Raw genomic sequence first — 23,311 nt, forward strand, 5'->3', positions numbered from 1 at the left:
ATTTCTTTTGGTTTCAACACACCATCATCCCCAGAGTCTCCACATCTCTGCATTGCTGGCAATGGCTGGCCCCTTCTCCCCACTGGAGCAGATGCCACCAGGGCCCCAACTCTAAGCCTCAGACCTTACACATGTTCGGGTGTCCAGCAGTCTTGCAACTGCCAGGGCCTCTGTCTGTGCTCGGGGCTTGCACCAAGCCAGAGAGGGCTGAAATGCCAAGAACCCAACCCTGACTTGGGAGTGGATGCACAAATACCCCGGTTCCCTCACCCCTCAGATGAGATGCTTCTGAGACCCTCATTTGGCACCTGTTCCCAGAGTTTATGCACAAAGTATGACTTGATACCTAATTTAATTACACAAGTTTATAGGCTGATTTTCCTTCCCTTTTTCTGTCCCTTATTCTTTTTTTTATGTGTTCACATCCTTCTGGAATAAACTTCTTGCCCTTGATTCCTTCTTTTATTGTATTTATTTATTTACAGCAGGGACCACGCCAGATCCTTAACCTGCTGCACCACCAGGGAACTCCTCAATTCCTTCTCTGAGAGACTATTTTTTAAGGTGCATCCAATCTCAGACATGAATGAATGACTCCATGCTTAAAATCTCTGAGCTATTTCCTTCCTAGACTTTTCCAGACAGTGAAAGGTTGTGACCTCTATATGCCAAGGGTACTGTCTGCATGCCTCTAACAGGGTATACAGTACATTGTTTTCTAAATGCCTGTGGCCTGGCAGTGTCTCCCCATGATGCTTTACTCCTGGCAGGCAGGGACCCCATGTTACCCTTCTTTCTGTCTGTATCATCGGCCAAGCACCTCCCATAGAGTAGGTATTAAAATGATGGATGAGTTGTTGGCTAAGGGTTGGCAGGCACCGTGGTTTACAGGAAAGAACATTGGATTTGGAGTCAGGAGGCTGGACTGGTGTCCCCATCCTTCAAGGCATTACTTGTGTGACCAGGGACAAGCAGCTAACCTTTCGATTCCCTTTGTGGGGAAGTGCAAACTGGAAGCATACCGCGTGGTTGTCTCCTCCATACCTGGTAGAAGGTAAAGCATCTTCCCCTTGGCACATCATCAAAGACACCCCCAGTGGAAGGCTAGGTCTCTACCCTGAGGATGGTTTTCCACTCCCCACATTTGGAATTCTTCCCCTAGAATGCTGAAAGGGAAGCAGTACCCAGAAGCCCAAGATCTGGGTCAGGAAGTCTGGTGGTTCACAGCGGTGATGGCTTCATGCTCCAGTAAACTCACAAAACGCCGTGTAATTTCCCTGCCTCTTAACTATGAGCAGCGTGGAAGGAATGCCCCCCTCTCCCGCCTGCCTCCCCCTTCCTTCGTTAGTCATGACTCATTAATTGCCACCGGCGAATGAGTTTTATTCTAATTTTCATGATCTAATTCAGAGATGTTTTCAGCTAAAGATTAGGATATAGGTTTTTGGCTTAGCTAATGAAATATCTAATGAATGTGCATTAGTGACAATTACAGACAGGACACCTACACGGGAAGAACCCATCGCAGCCCTCCGCTGAGGCCACTCACCAGTGGCTCCTTGAAGAGGAAAAGTACAGCCTTTGTGCTCATCGACGTAACTGACCGTGCTGTTTGGGAGACGTGGGCCCCCAGAAGTGGATTTGAAGACCCATTCGTCTTTCTCTCTCTTTCTTTTATGCTCTGGTTGTGCCTTCAGATCAACAGCATGATGTGAAAGTGGGCCTTTCAAGTGTAAAAATTACCTCCCGAAAATAGAATCAATGTACAAGCCTGCGGGAAGTGAGATTCTCTTGGTATCAAAATAAAAATTCTGGACCTTAGAATAGGTGTTCATCAGGGAGAGCAGACACCTGCCCTAATTGGATGGGAATCTAAGGCAAAGGATCACAGAGAGCCAGTGCTTAAAACACTGTCTCAGAATTCTCGTGTGACCCCCATGCAGTGGAGCCGGTGACACTATGGGGCTCCTGGATGGCCCCCACATTCTCTTATCCTTGCCTCGTGGAGTGAAAACATCAGTGGAAGGTGGCAAAACCTGGGAAGAGAGAAGTCCTTAAAATCACAGCGCTTAATCGCCTGGCATTGACAGGTTTTATGATCTTTGTTCCTGCACAAGCCAGCTGGTCCAAGCAGAGTCTAAGCAAGCAGCAAGTCTAAGCAAGTTAAGGCACAGGCTTCGGGAGTGGGAAAAACAGCCCCCAGATTAGCTGAAGATACTCCAGAACCCCTCCTGCCTTGCTTCTTACCCCTGGGTCACTGGGGAGGGGAGGCCTCCTCCATCGCCCCCCAGTTAAAGGTCATCACCACATTTGGGTCTAGGAGGTGGGGTTTTGATCATTTTTTTTCTTCTTCGCTATGCTTTCTCCTCTGCCTAATTTACCTTGACTCGGATGTCAAGTCATCTTGATGGACCTCCTTGGGTCTTTTTCTGGCCGTTACTGGGCATTCTTCCACACTGGAAGGTGAAAAATGCTTCCTTTAATCTCCTGTGGGCTCCTCAATCTTTGTCTTTTGGAGTGTCTGCTTTGGGCCAGTTCTTCTCGGGAGTTTGACAGCTTTATGCACCAGCTAATGTTTCTCATGTAACCTCAGGTGCTTTTTCATGGTCAGAGGGAAGCTCTCTTGAATTTAAGAGGTCGAGATGGTGGAGTGAGCGATCTAGTACAAGGGTGAGAATAAAAATTATTACTCCCTTCGGGAAGCCATCATCCATTTTCCATCCCTGGTGACCATGGCAGTGAAGAGAGACTGGCCATTTCTCAGGCATCTGTGTCGCTCCAGTGCTTGGCATAGCGACGGGGTACCTTCTGTTGGGGCTGGAGATATGTGTGTGAAATGAATAACGGATGAGCGAATGGGTTTTAGACTATTTTCTCTATGGTAAGAAAGCCAGAAAAGGACCATCGTGAAAACCCCCAGAGGAAAGGCAAAATTAGAATCTGTATTGTAGAGACCAAAGATAGGATGGACACAGTGACATTCAGCCATTCTGTGCAAGAGGGGAGTTGACTGCCAATGCAAATGCCACTGTGTTTTCCCTAAATACATGCCCAAATGTGGCCTCCAGGAGGCCTTCTGTCCTCTCAAATGTACACTTCATTTTAAAGGAGCAGGACAGGCATTGGAGAACACATGCCATTGGGAAATGCCAGCCCTGGAAAGGGACACAGTGGTCCAGGACCAGGAGGTAGGAGGCTCCACGCCAGGCTGACCCCAAAGGGAAGCCTAGCCAAACTGTGGAGTGGCCTGAGGCAGCTCTGAGTGTGTGCAGCCAAGCCAAGCAGAAGAGGAAAGAGCGAAAGCCCAAGGCGGTGAGGCAGAAAAGCAGAAATTCTCCTGCTGCTCAGGAACGGGTAGGAAGAGGGGTGAGACACTGTGCAGCTTTTGACCAGAGATGGGGAGCCCTCTCAGATGTGTAAGGCAAGGACTAGTGTAGTAGTTAGACAAAGAGCACTGGCTGCAAAATCAAGCAGACCTGCTTTCTCAGGTGAACTGCTGTGCAACCTACCCACTGAACCTCTCTGAGCCTTTCTTCCCTCACCTGTAAATGGGGGATCATGATAGCAAGTAGCTCATGGAATGACAGGAAGGAATACATCATATACTCAGCACATTCACTGAGACTGTGTGCCAGGAAGTACTCTGGGCTCAGGAGACAGAGAACAAGATCAAGTCTCTGCTCTTCACAAATTCCACGCCAGTGGGCAGTCACACTTGCACTCATACAAAGGAACAAGATAATTTCAGATTGAGGCACATGCTGTGCTTAAATTAGCAGGGCTGTTGGGGCAGGACTCCTGACTCAGGGGTGGGAGGAGAGGCTGCATCAGAGAAGAGCTGTGATGTGACAGGTGAGCTGTCACCTACATGACAAAGAGGAGTCCACCAGGTGAAGTTCTGAGGCTGAGGCAGCAGCTCACACAGCATACTGATGGGAAGCAGAGCTCTATGTGTTTGCAAGGCCCCAGCACAGTGATCAACCAGCATGGGGGCGGAGAAGGTGTGACCAGGTCCACGTTTTTAAAAGATCATTCTAGAGAGTAAGGTTAAGCGTATAAGACAGCTCATGCCATGTGTTCAGCGCACATTGCATCATGAAGAGTATAGGAATGTTTTAAAGAAACGTTTGTAAGCTGTGTTGAATTCATAATACGTGCTATCAGAGGCTTTTAAAATGTGCATTCAGATTTACAGGCATAGAGAACAGACTTGTGGTTGCCATGGGGGAAGGGGAGAGGGTAGGATGGACTGGGAGTTTGGGGGTACCAGATGCAAACAATTACATTTAGAATGGCTATGCCATGAGTCCTACTGTATAGCACAGAGAATTATAACCAGTCTTCTGGGATAGATTATGATGGAAGATAAGATAAAAAAAGGGAATGTAAATAGGTACGACTGGGTCACTTTGCTGTACGGCAGAAATCGGCATATTGGAACTCAACTATACCTTAATTTAAAAAAAGAGAAAGGGAATGTAAAGTGTGTTCAAATACTTCCTAAGCAGAGTAATTCAAAGATATGTGCACCACAGTGTCCACTGAAGTACCATTTACAATAGCCAAGATGTGGAAAAAACCTAGATATCCATCGACAAATGAATGGATAACGAAAATGTGGTCCCTATATACAGTGGAATACTACTCAGCCCTAAAAAAGAATGAAATAATGCCATTGGCAGCAACATGGATGGACCTAGAGACCATCATATGAAGTGAAGTAAGACAGACAAAGACAAATATCAATATGATATCACTTATATGTGAAAACCTTATAAAAATGATACCAATGAACTTATTTATACAACAGAAATAAACTCAAAGATTGCTAAATCAAAACGTATGGTTACCAAAGGGGAAACCATGGTGGGGAGGGATAAATTGGGAAGATGGGAATTGGCCTATACAACCTACTCCATATAGAATAGGTAACTGGCAAGAACCTGCTGTATAGAACAAGGAAATCTACTCAATATTCTGTAATGACCTATATGGTGAAAAGAATGACCTATATACATTTGATATAAATATTTGGTTCACTGTGCTATACACATGAAATTAATATAGCATGTAAGTCAGCTATACGCCAATAAAATTTTAGAAAGGAAGGAAAGATAGGCACAAAAGGCCAGAAAACAGCAGAAAACAAAAATAAAAAACCAAGACAGTTAAGATAGAGACCTGCCTTCAGCAGTTCAGAGTTGAGGAAGGACACACGGGTCATTATCGCACAGGGAAGTGGGTCCTAGCACCAACGTGTATGTGCTGGGTCATCAGAGAACTCTGTGTTGGAGCAAGTTGGAAAGGAATCAGCCAGAATGAAAAAGAGAAAGGTAGCTCCAGGCAGGAGAGAAACAGTAGGATGCAGGCAGCAGTGTGGCTTTTTGCATAGGTTCAAAGTGGTAGGTGGTGCTAAGGGAGGTTGGGAACCCACACAGGGCTCCCCTCCTGGGGGATTTGTGAGCCCAGAGAAGGAGCAGGACTGTGTCACTTTGGTGACGGAAAATCCCTGGAGAGCTTGATGATCGGGTATCTTGCAAAGGACTGGTGTTTTGGAAGATCCTCTAGCTGGAGGGTAATTTGCAAAAGGCAGAACAGAGCTGGGGTGACCCTGCAAGTTAGAAATTCCTGACCATTGTTCGGGGACAGAGAGGAGGGAGGGTTAGACCAGGGCGATGGACAAGAGACAGAAAGCAGGCAATGGGCTTAGTCAAATTTTGGAAGAGAAAAGCATCAGCAGGATCTGACACAGAGTCAACACTCCATAGATTATTTTAATTAAATTGACTGGATTGGAAGGTTAGAGTGGGTTAAGGTCCTCTGTCTGGAAGAGTGGTATGCGTTAGAGGTCAAGCACTAAGAAAACACTCAATAAAGGCCTGTTATTGTCATAATTACCATCAGATCCAGAGCCACAGACTCTCCAGGGACATGCCCTGGAGAAGGCAGGTAAGAGGAGACATGGTCCTGGCCTCAGGGACTCTGGGATTCGGGGGCAGGCTGGTGGGCTGGGATCTGAGCATCTGTCCAGGATGCAAGGGGAGGGTCAGTCCGTCGCAGACTACTTAGTGCAGCCCGTAACCTGTACTTGGGTCTGATCCTGGCACATGTTGGTCAGTGTCCACTCATCACCAGTTGGGTACCTGGGTGCACAACGCCCATGTTCAAAGCAACAAGGGCAAGGCTGTGGAGTCCTCAGGAAAGGTCCAGAACCAAATATCCTCTTATGCTACCAATAGGTTGCTCATGATGGCCCCAGTCCATCTTCACCTCCATCCAAGAGCGAGCTGCCTTCAGGAAGGACTGTGATCCGACCATGTGATCTTGGAAGGGGTCCAAACAGACTCTGTACTTCAGCTAGTTCTGCACAAATGGATCTGAGCCAAGAAGCAGTGACTCGTGGGCCCCTTTCCCCAGGGCTTTAACATTGTGCCGCTTAGAGTCTGTGGGCTAGTTGCCCCTGGACTTGTAAATGAACAGTCTATTCACTCAACTGACTTGAGGTTGCAAATCCCACTTTTGTACATACGGACAGACCAGACGGAATGAAGTTAACACACGTATCATCCTGCCTCCGAACCTCAACGAAAGAAATTCAACTGAGAAATGTTTGGAAAGTGATAAGCCTATAGGGACAACTAGAAGGGGAAAGGAAGCAGTAGATATCAAGAGAAGACAATTTTTTTTTTCTTTTTTAGGGCCACACCCATGGCATGTGGAAGTTCCCAAGCTAGGGTTCTAATCAGAGCTGGAGCTGCCGACTGACACCACAGCCACAGCAGCATCATATCTGAGCCACCTCTGCAACCTACACTGCAGCTCACAGCAACGCCGGGTCCTTAACCCACTGAGCAGGGCCAGGAATCAAACCCACATCCTCAAGGATACTAGTTGGGTTCATTACCGCTAAGCCACAATGGGAACTCTAAGAGATGACCATTTTTGAAGAGAAACCTCTTTAGGGGGAATAAAAACTGATTTAATAAAGGGGAAAAGCTGAATTACTAATGTCTATAAATGAGGTGGCAAAAGGAAACCAGCCAATACACACACACACACACAATCAGGAATTGGAGGCACCAGATAGGAAGGAGCCGCAAAACAACATTTGTTGACAGTCTAAGTAAAAAACATTTGCTTTCCAAAGATGGACACGACTAAGAAGAAATCCACTTGAGTCCTGAAGACCCAGGAGAACAAGTCATTGTGAGTGTATGGCACGGCTCTTACAATAAATACGACTCTCCCCCTCCCAACCCAAGACCCTATCAGGATGCAGGTCCCCTGGTCTGAACTGGACAAGGCCACCTGGCCCTCTGCAGCCTTATGCACTGAGAGACCCCATGGGGAAGCCTGTTCTATCCCCTCAACTCCAGCTCATGCACTGGTCTGAAAGATGAAGACATGGAACCGGGACCCCTTGTTTGCCATTTATCTGGCAGAAGCATTCATTTCTGGATAGATAGCAAGGACCAACATTTTGTAAAGTGAGTTGAATTCCTTTTCTGCTGGGAGCAAACTCTTTGAAAGAACCTGGCAGAACCCTGTTCCATCTCTAGCTCCAGCATCCCTTAGATATTTTGCAAAGCAATGTAAGGAGCACTGTCCAATGACCTTGCAGTGACCTTCTCCCCACAGCCCCTCTGAGGGTTTCTCTCAGGCAGCAAGGACGTCAGTAGACTATGGACTTCGAAAACACCAGTGCCTTGAGGGAACTGGTCCTCAGAGGTGCCTAAGCCCTGGACGGGTCATGGTATTGGCTCATACCCTCCCTACCATGCTTCTGCAGTCTTTAAGCCAAGTCTGACTACGCTGCAGAAAAAGAATGACAGAGGGTTATTTTACAAGAGCCTGCTCTCATCCATGGACCTCACTGGCCTGACTCATGGCAGGTGGTGGAACCTGGATGGAGAGGCAGGGTAGAGAGGTCTTCCTCTGTCGCTGTCCACTTGGCCTCCAACTCTGAGCCAGTGACTGAGAGTTTCATGTTTTCATCTGTAAAATGATGCAGCAGGACTAGGCTTGTGTGGGTGTATTTTTTTTTATTTTTTTTTGGTTAAAACAATTTTTCCAGATATAGAATTCCTGTATCCCCTTGGTCCAGATTCCCTGAATGCTACCTCTATCCTAACCACAGGATAGGTTAGGATATCAGTGATCAAATTCCAGAACATTAATGTGGACACAACGCTTTTTTCTTTTTTTTCTTTTTTTTTTTTTTTTTTGTCTTTTTTGCCATTTCTTGGGCCGTTCCCATGGCATGTGGAGATTCCCAGGCTCGGGGTCAATCAGAGCTGTAGCCATTGGCCTATGCCGAGTCACAGCAACACGGGATCCCGAGCCGCGTCTGCAACCTACCCCACAGCTCACAGAAACGCCGGATCCTTAACCCACTGAGCGAGGCCAGGGACCGAACCCGCAACCTCATGGTTCCTAGTCGGATTCGTTAACCAGTGCGCCACGACGGGAACTCACAACACTGTTTTCTAATGTACAAACCTTATTCCAAGTTTCCCAATCGTTCTTCTGGTCCTGGGGCCAACGTGGGACCACACAATTCATTTACTTGGCAAGTCTTTCATCTTCTAGCCTTTTCATATCTGCTTACTATTGTTATGATTGTATTTATTGCTATACTAATAATATCACTGTTGTAATTATTCTCCCAAAATCATTAGTCTTCTTTACTATCCAATAAATGAGATTGTTGTACAAATTTCCTTTTGAGCCTTTTTTTTTTTTTTTTTTTTTTGAATGGCTGCACCCACAGCCTACAGAGTCCCCCGCCAGGAATTGAAGCTGATCCTCCACAGTGACCCCAAGCTGCTGCAATTGGGTTCTTAACCCACAGTGTCACAGCAGGAACTCCCCTTTAAGCTTCTCAACACTAGGAATTGAATCTTTCTTGCTGTTTGCATAGGGGTAAAGAGGCGTATTTTGCAGGCCTACTGGGAATGTTTGTGTAACACCCTGATCTGAGCTCACCAGAGTTAAGCTTCTGATTAACTCTCCCCTGCCTTCCAGGACCTTTAAGTCTAAATGCAGTTGAACATTTGCACCCAGACGTAGGTAAAGATGACGATGTGGGAATGAATATCTCACGGTGGCTGGCTGACCCCCTGAGCCCACTGCTAGCAAGCGGTGGCACCCTGCCGGGGGTGAGGCGGGGAAGCAGCCTGGAGAGGGAGAGGGTGCTGAATTCCGCCTGCGGACTCCTCAATAACCACCTCCTGGCTCTGGGCTTTTTCTGTCCACCAAGTGTGCCTTTCCTAATTAGCACCGAGGTGCTGGTGACAGTCCTGCTCAGCCTGGTGCCCTCATCTCAGACCAACATGTCAGAAAGAGCCAGTCCCGTTAATAGCAAGAGATGGAGGGACAGTGGGAGTGATTCAGAGGAAACGTGCCACCACCGCTGAGAAGGCATCTCTGAGCCCGGAGGCAGGTGGAGCCCCCCTGGCTCGTCGTCATTTCACAGGAAGGTGGCAAAGATGGACTTGGTGAGGCAGCCCCTCAGCTGGGAGGGGAACCTGCATATCCACCCTCCTTCCTCCCCATCTCAAGCCCCAGTCCTCCAGAGACCATTCTCCCCCATTCTTCCCGTAGCAAACACTTTTTTAGTGCTTTCACTTCGTTAATGTTTATTTTTCACCGTCAAATCAATATAACTGCGCCTTAAAGAAAATTTGGAGAATAAGAAAATTAAAGATTAAAACAAAACTAAATAATTGTTGGGGCAGCCACCGCACAGGTCAGCAATGATAGTACTTGTCAGTGTTTTATGCTCAGCATTTCAGTGCAAGGCATCTACATTACAAATTCATTTCTTAACAGTGCCGTAATTTATACTATGCTGCTTTGAAACTCTATTAAATCATAGATGTTTTGATGTTATTACATCCGTTTTTTTTGTGATTTCCTCAATGTTAATGTCTGTGTAATGTTCTCTGAATGGGTTCCATAACCTTTGCCTTGTAGTTAGGCATTCATGAGGTCTTCATTGCTTATTATTAAAAATTACACTTTGCCCCCTCTTTTAAGATTATTCTCTTAAGATAGAATCCCAGAAATGTTATTACTTGGTTCAAGGCCATGTCTATGTTGAGATTTACGCTTCGGCTTTTACTTTTTGGATTGGTACATTCATTCGTAAATTCATCCTCTTTTTGAACCAGCAGAGGTTTTTAAAAAGCACCCTGGATGTTGCTCTTTTCCTGCGCTATTTTAGAAAAGTCTGAGCTGCCACAGAACAAGCATGGGCTAGCCTGGTGGAGGACGAGAGATTCAAGGCCGAGACGTCCCCATCGTTCCAGCCAACAGCCAGTCAACCATGAGCAGCAGAATCTCACCAAAAGTTATGTGACTCTGCCCAGCGAAGTCCAGCATAAATTGCCAACACACAGGATTGTGAGCTAAGTACAGGAGCTATGCTTTGGGGTGGTGTGTGATAGATTTATAGCCTCATTTCTAGATGGGCTGATGTGACGAGTTTTGACCAACAGACTATGGACAAAATGATGTATATGCCACCTCCAAAATCTTTTGCAGGACTATTCACTTGTTTTCTCTTGGTCAGTGAGTTAAGAGAACAGAAGGCTGGAAGGAAGTTCCAGAAGACAAGAGTGTGAATCAGACTCACTATTTAGAGGACAGATGTCCAGAAGGGCACCCAACCAGAAATGAATGGATCAATTACTCAGTTATTTTTTACACTGAGTCACTGAGATTGTGTATGTGTGTATGTTGGGGGGGGGTGCATGATAGCAACGAGCATTAATGAACCTAATGTTTCATATTGCTACCTAATCGTTGATACTAAGTAAATCCATATGCACCATGCTTATCTTGATACATCAAAATCCATAGACTAGATAGTGGAGAAGGATATATGCTGAGAAATGGGTGAAGTGGGACAGAATATAAACTAATTTTTATCCCTGCTCAGGTGTTTATTTTTTGTATCTTAAGCCATGATGTTCCAAAGCCATTTTTCAGCAGGAGAGTGACGAGATGAACTATGTCGGGCACATACTCTCTTTCTCTCTCCCCACCCTGTGCTCCTACCATGCCGTGATCACTGCCGATGTTTAGTAAATAGCTGTTTAAAGCAAAGCATGGCCATGAGCTGTGGGGTAGGTCGCAGACGCAGCTTAGATCCCATGTTGCTGTGGCTGTGGTGCAGGCTGGTGGCTACAGCTCCAATTGGACCCTTAGCCTGGAAACCACCATATGCCGCAGGTGTGGCCCTAAAAAGACAAAAAAAAAAAAGTAGAAGATAAAAAGGCAAAGCATGAAGGAGCCATGTGGCACCGTATTACCAGGACCTTCATAAGTTCTGCAGTTTTCGCAGTTACATGATTTTCATTCTTGATTAATGTCCTCTATCGCTCTGAGGGATGGTGTCAGAAATTCTTACCTGAATTGAGTTCCACGTCTGTAACTGGGCTCTGCTCCGCTTTAACCCTCTTCAAGGGATGCACCAGTTCTTTGCTGTCTTCCTTGGGAAAAACGCCCCGAAACTGCTCCAGATGGTGAAATGCCTCTCTATTGATGTCTGCAGAATTCAATCAGCAGAAAGCCAGCTTAGGCTGGTGTGAGGTTTGCATGTTCTCCCCTCCCTTCCAGAACAAGGAATGCATCATCTTTTGAGGATATCATGAAAATTTAAGGTTCAGAGAAGATCTGCGAAATGCCCCAAACCTTTGCATTCTCTTTCTTCTTTCCCAACCATAAGTTTCTATGCCTAATTCGTCACATTCAAGGAGGAACAGTTATCCTATCTCCCATCCACTCTCCAAATTCTTCGTACACAACGTCCTTGGCCCTCTCTCCTTTGTGATGATTCCCTCGTGCTGAGTTAATAACATCCAGGCTGTTTACCATATACCTTTTGTATCATTTAGTTCAATAGAAGGTATTCAGGATAAGCATTTTTATTTTATAGGGTCTTCCCATATTGTCTTTGACCAAGAAATTAGTGGATTGATCTTTCATTGACATTCTAGCTCTCATGTTAATGGCTTGTCCCCTAAACTAACCAATAGTTGCCAACTTTATTAAGGAGGCTAATGAATTAGAAAAATATCATCCGAAAACAATAATTAACCTTGAGTATAAAAGTATTAACCGGAAGCAATCTATCACTTTCCTAGGCTTAGTAAACACTTAGCATGTATTAACTGTCCCTAAAGGAGTAATTACAGAATTTAGCTGTTCTGTTTCGAACACAAGTAACAAAGGGTCAATCAAACACAACAGGCAAATCTGGTGATTGCAGATAAACATTAGCCAAACGGTTGATGGGAGACATTTGCGCTCACAGAACTGGATATTCTCTGATAGGTGCGTCTGTAACATTTCCAAGCAGGCATGTCTCCAAAAGACAAATCAGGGAATAACGCCACCTGCCACTAACGGCCAGATCATTGCCTATTTGGGTTTGATTCTTTTACTTTTCATCTGTATAGTAATGACAACAATAGTAAGAAGTGATGATGCGTTTTACGAAATTGTTTTCCATACAGGTGTTAAATGTGTGCACTATGATTAGAAGGGGTCAGAACTGGGTTATATCAGGTTTTACACAGCCGGAGTGAGAAATAATCCACATATAACAAAGCGCACACATTCCAGTCTGCAACGTGGTAACTTTCGTCATGCATATGCATCCCTGAAACCATTGCCACAATTAACATATTAACCATCTCTATCCCCCCTAAAATTTCCTGTGTCTCTTTATAAGTCCTCATTCCTAAACCCCTGCCACTTACCAGGCAACCCCTGGTCTTTCTGTCATTACAGATGAGTTTGGACTTCTTTAGCCAGAGGGTGGGGGGGATTTTAACTCCACGAAAACATGCAGTAGAGTTCATTTGGCATAATTCTTTGGAAATTCTTGTACTTGACAGAGGTCTCAAGAGTTCCTTCCCTTTTACTGCTGAGTAGTATTCCATTATGTGGATAAATCACAGGTTGTTTGTCTGTTCACCTGCTGTTGGACATTTGGGTTGATGCGAGTTTTTGGCTATTATGAGTAAGGCTGTTATGAATATGTGCATACAAAGCTTTGTGTGGACATATGGTTTCATTTCTGTTGGATAAATATCTATGGATCATATCGCAGGAGTACGTTTAATTTTTTAAGAAAGTGCCCAACTGCTCGCCAAAGTGGATTTTACCTTTTTGCATTTCAAGCAGAAGTTTATGAGAATTTCAGAAACTCCTGAAATTGAATTCAAAATATTATGTTTCCTTATGAGGACTCATTTTTCTTGGGAAAGGGTCCATCGCCTATTTGTAGCAAATATCTTTCCAATATGATGTTTTCTTTTTATTTATGTTTTATCTTTTGCCGCTAGGTCGCAAGCATCCATTTGGTTCTAATTTTTTGTAATTTCTATTTTTTTCCACTGCATCCAATAAACCTATTTCACGGAAAAGGTTTTCCTCCTGTCCTTGTATTTTTTTTTTTTATCCTTAAATTTCATGTGCAGAATTCTTCCAAAAGCCTCATTTATGTTTTCTTTTTGGGTGCTCATTACATTGCTAAACTTTTATTTTTCTGGGTTGTTTTGTTTTGTTTTGTTTTTTGGGGGGTTTTTTGCTACCTTGAAAACTTGCCCCCACTATCAGGACCTAACCTAGACCTGGGCCCACTTCGTCAGGCCCAAAACAAGTCTGATGGAAGAACAACTCCAATTTCCTGAATCTGGAGTCTTGTTAGTTGAGTACTTTCTTAACTGCTAGATAAGACAGAATGAGAGTCAGCTACAGAGCTAATGGAACAGAAAGAGGCCTTCTTTGGATTTAGGGCATGTAACAACCTTTGTTAGATGCTGCTAAATATTTTTTGTTGTTTCCTAACATTGGATGGGTGAGGAGATTGGGAGAGGGATATTTAGGGGTCTTCCATGGGACTTCATCAGCATTTTCTCAGAGTGAGAACGTAAGAAAGACCTAGTCTGACAATATTACATATATATATACACACACACACATATACAGATATATATACATATGTAGCTATGTATATATATATATATATATAAAATCGCTATGTATAGAGAGATTATGTATTATATACATATGTATATGTACACACACACACACACAGCCAGTGATTATATTATTTGGTATTTGGTGCTTCAATATATATTACATAAAATATACTATTATTATTTGGTACACCTATATTATTTTTTGTATATTTGATTCTTTTCTTTGGTATATGTATCTACCAAACTGATCCCAGTAGAAGCAGTTCTGTATTTGGATCCAACAGCAATATCACTCTTTGAATGTATATGGTATCCAACACTTTGATAGGGCTGCTAAAATAAATTAGGAAATCTTTTCTCCTGAAGACTTGAGGGAGCCTGGAGACTTTTCTCAAAAAAACTATGGAGGAACCATGGCACTGCCATTTTACCACTTTCAAAAAAGAATTGGGGAGTTCCCGTCATGGCGCAGTGGTTAACAAATCCGACTAGGAACCATGAGGTTGCGGGTTCAATCCCTGGCCTTGCTCAGTGGGTTAATGATCCGGCGTTGCCGTGAGCTGTGGTGTAGGTCGCAGACGCGGCTCGGGTCCCGCGTTGCTGTGGCTCTGGTGTAGGCTGGCAGCTACAGCTCCGATTGGATCCCTAGCCTGGGAACCTCCATATGCCGCGGGAGCGGCCCTAGAAATGGCAAAAAGACAAAAAAAAAAAAAAGAATTGGGCATTATTAACTCATCACACATGTACTCACACCCTATTAAACCACAGGTTCCACTCCTAGGCCACACACACATGCATGCTCATTCAATAGAAATGTGTTTGTCTGCACCAAAGATGTAAATAAGAATATTCATAGCTGCATTTTGAGTTATGGCCCCAAACCATAAACTCTCTCCATGTCTATCAACATTTGAATGAATAAATCCATCCCAGAATATTGATACAGTGTAATTCCACACGGCCATGCAAAGAAATGACACCTTGGTACATGCTACAACATGCATGCATCTTACAGACATTGCGTTGGGCAAAATAAGCCAGTAAAAAAATACACAGTGTATGACTCTATTTATATAAAGTTCAAGAAACAGGCCAAAAACGCACTATGTTTGAGTAGGCAGGCTTCAGTGGCAAAACTATACAGAAAAGCAACAGTTACTAAGATGTTAGACATTCATTAACTTCCCGGAAGAAGGGAACAGAGGTTGGACGAGGACATGAGGGAGCTGGATGCTGGATAATGGATCAGGTTTAGAGGGGTTTTGCGTGTTTGCAAATCATTGCTACATGGTTTTGATTTTTGTAGTTTTCCGTGTAAAATCTATGCTTAAAAATGTATTAAGAGAAAGGTTTAAAAAATAAGTCCTCCAGACACTGTCCATGGTGGCTGGTCTGGAGGGATCATGCACTGGCCACAGCTGCCATTTCTCTGTATTGCGGGCTGCTGCCTGTGCTGACACAACCCTCCCTGCCAACCTGGCCAGTTACCTCTGATTCTCCCCCATACGCCACTTAGTTCTGAGTGTTCCGGCATCTCCAGCTCAGATTTCCTCTGGAGATGATGTCTTGATGTCCCACCCACATTTGTCTCTTTCTCCAAGTGCCTCATCCTTGGTTTACTTCCTTTCAAACTGGTGCCAATGGCTTTTAGCTGCTGGGACTCCTGGAGCTGGAAGTAGGTCTCACTCTCCCCCACTCCACTTGTTCCCAGAGACTGGACACTCAAACTGAATCCAGTGGCCTAATTCCACCCAGGAACCAGCCTGAGAAGGCGCATGCGTGTGCCTCATTTTATCCCAAACAGCCTCTTCTCGGTTTTGCCAACTGTAGGGAAAAAGATGCCTCTACTTAGGGAGGCATCAAGGAGAGGGAAGACCCACGACAATGATTAATTGGCTTTAAATTTAAAATTTAAATTTAAACCACTATCCTCCAGGTGACCTTACATAGTTACAGCCTATTTAAAAAAATTCATTGACTATTTCTCAAATAACTAATTAAAGTGATTTGAAGATAGAGTGGGAACAAGTGTTTATTGATTTCCTACTATGTGCCAGCCATTGTATTAAACACTATGTAACCCCATGATGCGGCGTGTGTGTTATTACCTCCAGTTTACAGGTGAGGAAACTGGGGTCCATGGAGGGTCCCCGGCATGTCCTTGCTCGTTCTTGTAGTGATCCAGAGAATCCAAAATTGAAACTCAGCTGGGCTTAGCTCCAAAGCAAAGCCTCTTTCACACCATTATGGCGTAGAGCTTCTGGACAGGATGATATATAGGGCAGACCTGGCAAAATAAATATGTTACATTGTAAACATCAGACAAGTCAGATACATGTCAAAGCAAATGAATTCTAGTGCGAGTGGGCCAGGAGAGTTCTTCCTGCCAGGTTCCTTCCATATTACCCTTGAGTGAACAAAGTCATTACTGGCCGGGGCAAACGCATGGCGTCTGGATAACTCATTAGCTCTTATTTGTTTAAAGTCTGATGGTGTACAACAAAAGGATTTGTTCCAGATGTCAAAGCAGCACAATAGAGCTGAACAGCCCGTGCATCAGAAGAGCTTCACCGCAGGAAACCACTGGGGGTCACTGAGGCAGAGAGAGGCTAGTCAAAGCGGGCTCAACCCACCATAATCCCCCAGCGCTCCTCCAGAGAAGTTACCCAACTCATCTGTAATTCTTCGACCACAACTCTGAATGTTAATGCATTTTCCAGTCTCTGGACTTAAGGTCCTTGAAAGGATTATTGAAATACATTCCTTTTGGAGTTTGGTGTTGGAAAAACATTTATCTCTCTCTCTCTATGTGTACACACACACACACACTTATATGTGTATATATATATATATATATATATATATATTCCCACAATATAAACTACTTAATCCAACATGTTTTGTTTCTCCCTTTGCTTGTCAGGAAGCTCAGAGCTCAATGACCTACTCGTGTGTAGAGTTGACTTAGTGTAACTTTCTCATAAATTATATGCCCACTCTGTTCCATGCCTTGTTTCATCACTATTTAAATGGTCCTCTCTTATCTGTATGAGTCTCATCAACTTTGCCCTGGTGTCTTTTTTTTTTTTTTTTTCCATTTTCTTTAGCAAGGATTACCACCTAGCATATCATTTTAATTTATCAATTAGTTTATGATCTGTCTCATCACAGGAGGGATATAATCTCTGTGGCAGCCCAGATATCATCTATCCTGTTCACTGGCTGTATCCTTGGAGCCCAGCACAGTAGCTCACAATGCATTCCTCAACCAGCCTAGGTTGAGTGCGATAACCACAGGTCCTCCAAATCCAGTGGCCTCAACCAGTAAAGAACATTCCTCACTGAGATTGCAGCCCAGGATTGGTGACTGGGGCCATGCTGAGACTCATACTCTCCGTGCCCTAGAGCCTCAGTATTCTCTCCTGGATATTCTTCAGTTGGCCAAACATGAGAAAAAGAAAGAGGTGTGCAGTTGTACGCAGTGAGCCTCACTCTGTCCACATCCCATCCAGAACTCAGCCACATGCTCCTCCCTATGTGTCCAGGAAAACAAGGAAAGTGGACCTATGGCAGTCTCTGCATGAACAATGTCATAGGACATAATGAGTGGTAGTTTATATTTTTTTTGCAAATCCTGAAATAATTTCATCGTTAGAAGAACTAGGCTAGAGGAAAGAATGGGGTCTATTTAATATTTGGAAGCCACAGATCTTGTAAGGGTTTGATTAGAAGATATTAATGAAAAGATCCAAATCTTTGGACAATCATCATAGCTACTACTTACTCTGGACCAGGCACTGTTCTAGGCACTTTACATTTTATTTACTCCTCAAAACATCCTTATAGACAGGTACTACTATTGTCGCTATTTTACAGGTGAGAAAACCAAGGAAGAGAGAGGTTAGGTAACTTGCCAAACATCACACAGCTAAGAAAAGGCTAAGCTGGGGGTTGAACCCAGGCCATATGACTCTAGCTAGACATTCTCTTTGATACTAAAGGGTGTGTGTTGGGGGGGGAGGACTAGGAGTGCCCCATTCTTTCATAGTCCACAAGGATAGAGATGTACTAAACCTTTGCAGTCAATGTTTACGGAGCCTATTCCCTCCCCACCTGTTTCTTAGTCTCTGTCTTACACAAATGGCTACAGATGACACAAACCACAGTTTTCCCTCTAAATTTTATCTGTTGTTCCCGCTGGCTATAAAGTCAGAATACTTCCTGCTCTGCTTTCTCTCCTTCCTGGCTCCAGTTTTTCAATAATAAAAGGTATTTAATGAGCATCTATTAGGTGCCAGACACTTTTCTAGGTGCCAAAGGGTGGTAGAGATGGAAGACTACAAAGGGAGTGCACGTTCCTAGTAGCAACTTGGGTCACAAAGAAAACAGAGCCAGAGCAGAAAATGAGCCCAGCAGACCAAGTGGTAGATATTCAAATAATCTGGTATGACACCAGCTGGGGATGAGTGCCTCAAAGGAAACAGAGGCCAGGGTGGTCCGAACTATCTCCTCCTGAGGATGTCTGGCAGAGCCGTGAATGACCCAAGAGTATCCATCACTTTAAAATGTGGGGTGAGAGAATCCCAGGAAGAAGGAAAGCACGTTCTGAGACTTAGAGCCAATGACATTTTGGTTTTGTTCTTTGGTTCTTTTTGGGTTTTGTTTTTTTGCTTTTTAGGGCCACCCAGGGCATAGGAGGTTCCCAGGCTAGGGGTCCAATCAGAGCTACAGCTGCCAGCCTACACCACAGCCAGAGGAACATCAGATCTGAGCCATGTCTGTGACCTACACCACAGCCCACAGCAAAGCTAGATCCTTAACCATGAGTGAGGCCAGGGATTGAACCCTCAATCTCATGGTGCCAAGTCAGATTCATTTCTGCAGTGCCATGACGGGAACTCCAACATTTTGATATTTGATGACTGCATCATTTTATATTTTCAGAGTTTGCAATATTTATATTCTGCTTTTTATGTGTGTATTTTTCATTTTTGGCCACCCCACGGCATACGGAGATCCTGCACCAGGGATCAGATTTGAGACAGTTGAAACCTAAGTCGCAGCTGCAGCAATGCCGGATCCTTAACCCACTGTGTCGGGCCGGGTCAAAGCTGCATCCCAGCGCTCTCAAGATGCTGCTGATCCTGTTGCTCCACAGCAGGAGCTCCTATAGTCTGCTTTTTAAAAATCAACTTTTTGCAGTAATTACAAACTTCAGAACAGTTACAGTTCAAAGTACAGGTCAAAGAACTCCCATATCCCCTTCACCCCATTCCCCACTTTCATGGCATTGTTGCATTGTTCCATATTGCCCTCCCCCCACTCCCAGTGAACACCCCCCACACACACATCCATGCCCCAACACAACACTATTCTTTTCCTGCATTAACTGAGAGCAAGATGTAGACATGATATCCCTTCACGTATTCTAAAGACTCTAGTATGTATTCTCTAAAACAAAGATAATCTCCTATAGAACCACCACACAAGCTTCCAAATCAAAAAGTCAACATTTTCACAATATTACTTTCCAATCCAAAGATGCCATTCAAAATTTGCCAGCTGTCTCAACGCTCTTTTTTCCCTTTACGATCCTGGGCGCCATCTAGGAACATGCACTGTATCTCACGGTCATGTCTGCTAGTCCCCTCCAACCTGGAACACATCCTTATCGTTCCTGTGTCCCATATCCTCAAGAATTTTAAAGAGTGCCGTCTTTACAAGCTGTCAGGTGACCCTCGGTGTGGGTCTATCTGACCTTCCCCCAGGGGGACAGATCCAGATTGTGCATTCCTGGTGGGGACATCCCAGAAACGCTGCTGTGTTCTTCTCAGCACATTGCATTAGGTGTGCACGATTTTGTATTACCCACCACTGGTATGTGATCACCGGGTCAGACTGGTATATGCCAGTGTCACCGCCATAACACATCACGGTCCCCTTTGTAAATGGTTATTACCTTGTGAGGGTATACTCTGAGATCACGCCAATGTTGTGTATGTCATCCAACTACCTCCCTTAGCATCTTGAACCAACACCTGTCTGAATCAGTGACCATCGGTCCCCCACATTCAAAGACCACCTTGCTGGCTGCCAAATGGTGATTTTCTGTTTCCATCATCCTTTTATACTCATTAGTTTGAATTTTACTATAGGGTAGAGTTTTCCTTCTCCTTTTGTGTATTTACATGAGAACGAACCAAGAGATTCCTATTTTATCTACTGTATGATAATCTGTAATATTAAAACACATTTTTGAAACTACATTTTTTTTTTTTAGCTTGGTCGCACAGTTGGATTGATTCAGTGTTTACAGCCAGTCTGTTTACCATAGCGCTGCTGTTCATTTCTTGGTTGGCTGAAGTTGATCATCTAGAGTTTCTTTAACAAGACCCTATGGGATTTATATTCTCTAAGTTCTTACACCCTTTAAAATAGTTTTCTTTTTTTTTTTTTTCCTCTAACAGTTTTACAGAGTTACAATTCACATACCCTACAATTCACCCATTTATTTGTACAATTCAATAGCTTTAAGTACAGAGTTGTGCAGGAGTTCCCATCATGGCTCAGTGGTAAACCCGACTAGTATCCATGAGGATGCGGGATCGATCCCTGCCCTTGCTCATTGGGTTAAGGATCCAGTGATGCCATGAGCTGTGGTGTAGGTCACAGACATGGCTTGGAACCTGCGTGGCTGTGGACTGTGATGTAGGCAGGCAGCTGCAGCTCCTATTCGACCCCTGGCCTGGGAACTTCCATTTGCCATGGGTGTGGCCCTAAAAAGCAAAAAAATAAATTAAATAAAAATAAAAAAGAGTTATGCAGCTATTACCACAATTTTAGACCATTTTTTCATTGCAAAGGAGAACTTCCTGCCCATTCACAGTCGCTGCCCGTTTTCCCCATCCTCTCCCCGGCGCTAGGCAACAACTAATGTTTATTTTGTCCACAGAGTTGCCTATTCTAGACATTTCCCATGAATGAAATGGTACGGTATGTGGTGCTTTGTGATGGCTTCTTTCGCAAATGTTTCCAAGATGTATCCATGCTGTAACATGTATCAGTACTTCTTTATGCTCTGTAGTGTTCCATTGTATGGATACCCCACGTTTTGTTTCTCCATTCAACAGATGATGGGCATCTGAGTTGTTCCACTTTTAGCTATCCCGAACTATGCTGCTTTGGACATTCATGTACAAGTTATTGTGTGGATGGACATAGGTTTTCATTTCTCTTGGATATGTATGCCTATGAGTGGAATTTCTGGGTCATATAGTGATTCTACATTTACCGTTTTAAGGGACTACCTAACTGCTTTCCACAAGCAGTCATACCAATTCACATGCCCACCTGCAATGCACAGGAGTTCCAACTTCTCCCTATCGTCACCAACACTTGTTATTATTTATCTCTTTCATAGCCATCTTAGTGGCTGTGAAATGCCATCTCGTTGTGGTTTTGATTTGCATTTCCCTGATGGTGATGCTGCTAAGTGTCATATTTTGGGCTCATTGTCCTTCTTTTTTCCCATTTGTACGTTGCTTTTTCATTTTCTCTCTCTCTCTCTTTTCTTTTTTTGGTCTTTTTAGGGCCACACCTCGGACATATGGAAATTCAAGCTAGGGTTGAATCAGAGCTGCCGCTGCCAGCCTATGCCATAGCACAAATATGGAAGCACAAATATTTTTTTCATTTGGATGAAATCGTTATCTATTTTTCCTTTAGTTGCTTTTTTTGTGTGTGTGTGTCATATATAAGAAATGATTATTTAATGCAAGGTCATGAAGACTGAACTCTCCCTGCTGTCCCATGAATTTGCTCAGGACTTTCTGGAGCAGGTCTGTCTCTCCACAGCCAACGGAAAGGTGCTCCAGTCAGCATTTCTCTTCCCCACTCTGCTCACTGACAGCCTGCTTCCTGCAAGTAGAATGTACCTGCCTCAGGGTTGTTAGTTTTTTTTAAGTGGTCATAAGCACATATGGGAAGGGACTCTAACAAAATAACATCTGTGGTTCTCTTCGATTTTTTGTTGCTATTTAGGGCCACACCTGCGGCATATGGAAGTTCCCAGGCTAAGAGTCGAATCTGAGCTGCAGCGGTGACCTATACCACAGCTCACACAACGCCGGGATCCTTAGCTCCTGCTCTCTTTCAAGTCTGACATGATGCTTTTATGCGGTTTTAGACTTTCCTATAGTTTCACTTTCAACAAAAGTGTATTTTATCTCTATAATCAGAAAATCAATGCATTTATTAAAAGTAGAACCCGTATGGCTACAATGGGGTGAAAGGACTTGAGGGATTGGAGGGAGGGGCTGGATTTACAAGCTAGTCCCTCTGAAGTGCCCCAGACTGACAGCCCTTGAGGGGGCCAGAGGGCTCAGGCCCGGCAAAGCAAGCTTGGCCACTACAGTTAAAGAAATCACCAGTTTAGGCAGGGGAGGAAAAAAACAAAACGAAACCCTGAAGCAAGGCTGGACAGAGGGGAAATCCTATACAGCCAGATTATTGTTATTATAATCTTCAAACTCCCACAGGAGAGGAAATTGAAGCTCTGAGAGGTTAGGTAAATTGCCCAGAGTCCCTCCATTGTGAAGATGCCGATTAAATCCTGCTCCTCTAATTCTGCATCCCAAGGCCTTTCCTCTCCTTCCTGCCTACTTATTAGCTCTCCAGCTGGGAGACTCAGTGTATGGTGATGCTATTAACCAAGAGCGGGGACGCCGGGGAGGGAAGAGGAGGCAGCTTGCAGGAGAGATAATGAGCTCTGTTTTGGACATGATGAGTTATTGTGAGGGTAGCACTCCCAGCTCCACTGTTGGAATAACACGAGGCAGAGGCATCATTTTATGTGAAAGCCCACTGTTCCTGTCACCTCGCTCCTGTCAGTCAAACGAGGAAAGAAAAGAATGTTTCTAGAACCCTGCTGGTGGCTGTCTTTCTCCCAGAATGAAACACCTAGGGCAGATGACACTGGGATCTCAAGGAGGCAGGTGCTGACAGCGCTGCCCGGCATCATCCACGGGCCAAATAGGATCAGGAGCATCTTTCAGCATCGGGATCATTTCTTGGGCATCCAGCCTGCTCTGGGCTCTTGGGTGGGGACATTCCAGGCACTTGGGGGGTGGGGGTGGGAAAGCGGTGACAGCCTTTGTTGAACTATGTCAGCACTTGAGAGAGGTGCCTTCCCCACTGTGGCCCTAAGCAAGCAGTCTCGGGGGATTTTATCAGGGTGAAACTTACCCCTTAAGACTGACAAGCAGAGCACCCCCATCTATCCCTTTTCTGCCTTTGTGCAGAGACCAGTTTGCCAAGAC

General features: G+C 44.4%; 1 long non-coding RNA gene across 1 annotated transcript; it reads right to left on the reverse strand.

The window, feature by feature from the left end:
• On the reverse strand, positions 1,342 to 16,276 carry LOC102157836. Its single transcript, XR_002342335.1, has 3 exons — positions 16,103 to 16,276; positions 11,414 to 11,551; positions 1,342 to 2,659 (listed from the first exon to the last, which is right to left on the reverse strand). It is a non-coding gene; the product is annotated as an uncharacterized LOC102157836 (long non-coding RNA).

The sequence above is a fragment of the Sus scrofa genome, chromosome 3 (assembly GCF_000003025.6).
Source record: "Sus scrofa isolate TJ Tabasco breed Duroc chromosome 3, Sscrofa11.1, whole genome shotgun sequence".
Lineage (NCBI taxonomy): Eukaryota > Metazoa > Chordata > Mammalia > Artiodactyla > Suidae > Sus > Sus scrofa.